The 2,308-nt window shown below is 44.1% G+C and overlaps 1 pseudogene; it reads right to left on the bottom strand.

Annotated features, from left to right (window-relative positions):
* Nucleotides 1-652: 652 nt before the first annotated feature.
* LOC103205916 lies at nucleotides 653-1,186 on the bottom strand (annotated as a pseudogene).
* Between the last annotated feature and the right edge of the window lie 1,122 nt (nucleotides 1,187-2,308).

Below are 2,308 nucleotides of genomic sequence, written 5' to 3'. Positions count from 1 at the left end.
CATTCAGAGCTTTATTTAAACAGTTGCTCACAGTTTTCATTTATGTTACCAAGGACTTTTTTTTTTTTCCTTAAGGTAAAATATTCTGGACATAGAATCCAATCAACAGGCTTTTTTTGTTTGTTTGTTTGTTTTTCTCCCTATTGTTTCACCGTTTCCCTAATCAGGCCCAACCTTTAACAAAAATGATACTACCCATGTCCCTTCTTCCCCATCCATCCCTCCCACCCCAAAATAATATACCTGTAATAGTCAAAAACTACATACATGCTATGCTACAAAAATGTAGAGTTAACACTATTGGGAAGAAAGTTGTGGGTTGTGGAGATGCTCTTTGAAGATCTACAATATCTCTTTGCTCTCTCACACACCCACTCTAGAAGTTTTGTCCTTCATAGAAGGCCCTTTCCTTTTCTCAGCAAAGTGCAGAATGGGTTGCCTTGAAACACTTATCTGCTTCCCCTTCACTGGGATGGGCGTCAATCTATACAGCGTGGAACGGCTTTAAAGCACTTGGGCTGCTGCAGGGCACAGAAACCATACTGGCTCTTCAAAGGACATCTTCTCAAGCCACTTCTATGGTGTCAAGACAAGTAGAACTCCTTCCCTCCCCACTTATACCCACAGTCACGTGACAGGGGCTGGTACACAGTTAATTCTTGTCATCTTTCTTTGTCATCATCCTCTGAGGGGTAGGAATACCACGTCAGCCTTTCCTCATAGAAGGATATGACAACCTGTGGGCATTTGACATTGGCTTCCTTGGCTTCCTTTCCATTTCCTCAGGAACATGAGTTCTCCACTGGAGTCTGTAGCTCCAATAATCGGCTCCAGCTCCAAACCCCGGGCAAAGCCTCGTGGCTTTTCTGACTCTTCTTCTTCTTCTTTGGTCTACTTTCCTCTCCTTTATCTTCAGAGTCAGAGTCAGCTTTGCTCTTGCCTTCTTCTGATGTATCTGTCTCGCGAGCTCTTTTCTGGACTGCAGAAACTCAGCAATGAGGTCGGGAAGATCCGGGTTCTCTTCTGGCTCCGGTGTGTTGTCCTCATGGGAGAAGCCTGCCCACTTCAGGAGGTACTCCACTTTGCCCTTGACCGCTCCACGATCTAGAACTTTTTCCACCACATAGTCCTCTTCCTCCTCTTTTAACACTTCCTCTACTTTCTTCTTGCTCTGTGTTTTCCTCATGGTGCCCGCCAGTTTTCTGGTGTAAAGGGTGACGCTGCTCAAAGCAGCGCCCAAGAGCCCGAGGGGATTCGGCGCGGCGCCACCTGAGCTTCGCGTCAAGCCGGTGGATGGGAGAGGTGGCGCCCACAAAAGGAACAAGCCGGGTGGCCGCGATCGATGGATCGATCGATAGAGCACCTTACTGAAGCGGGGTACAGCAAGCCCGGGAAAAAGCGCTCCCCTCTCATATGAATTACTTCTATCATTGCTTCTCTTAGTTTCTTTTAGCAGGAAAAAGATGAGTCAATCTGCTTCCTTAAAGATTTACAGCCTTGGAAACCCTAAGCGGAAATTCTACTCTTCCCTAAAGGGTTGCTATGGGTCGGAATCAACTAGATAGCAGAGGGGCTTTTTTGTTTGCTTTTGGTTTTTCTTAGTTCCAGCTTCAAGTATGAAATTATCTACTCATTCATCTACTAGGCAAAGTCAAACCTAGCTAGTGCATTGAGGGTAATTTACAATTCGGCTGGATTCAATTATTTAAACCTTTGATTACAAATACTGGTTAATTATCTTGCAACAATAGGGCACAAGATATGCTTCTCATAGAAAACATAACAGAAGAACATAGTATTTGAGCTAGCTAGATGACATAGGGAAGTGCAGTTCCTGAGTTATTGAACAGGTCACTTCCTAACTTTGTCATTAAGTGGAATTTATAGGTGAATTGGAGCAGATATGTATAGTTCTTATTTAGCCTTATTTTAGTGCAAGCACAGGCTTGAAATCTTTTCAATGATTTAAAAGCTCCAAGTGCTACAAGCTAAGGTGATTGTGACAAATAATTTGTTGTGAATAGTGATTGGTTCTATAGTTTCAAAGTGAGGACAAATAGTGCCGAAGGCATCTGACCGCTAACAAAAAGGCTGGCGGTTCAAACCCACCAGCCACTCCTCAGAAGGAAGGTTGGGCAATCTACTTCCGTAGTGATACTGCCTCAGAAACCCAAGGAGGGGTCACTATAAGTCGGATCCCACTGGACACCAATGAGTTTGGTTTGAGTTTGAGTATAAGGACAGGTAGCAATTGTCCATTAAGTCAGTTGTTTGTAACCCAGGGACTGTCTTTATAGCAAAGTTTTCC

Source organism: Orycteropus afer, unplaced genomic scaffold (assembly GCF_000298275.1).
Source record: "Orycteropus afer afer isolate SDZICR_OR568_19922 unplaced genomic scaffold, OryAfe1.0 scaffold00011, whole genome shotgun sequence".
Classification (NCBI taxonomy): domain Eukaryota; kingdom Metazoa; phylum Chordata; class Mammalia; order Tubulidentata; family Orycteropodidae; genus Orycteropus; species Orycteropus afer.
The sequence above is the reverse complement of the archived record's forward strand: the minus strand, read 5'-3'. Positions and strand labels throughout refer to the sequence as shown.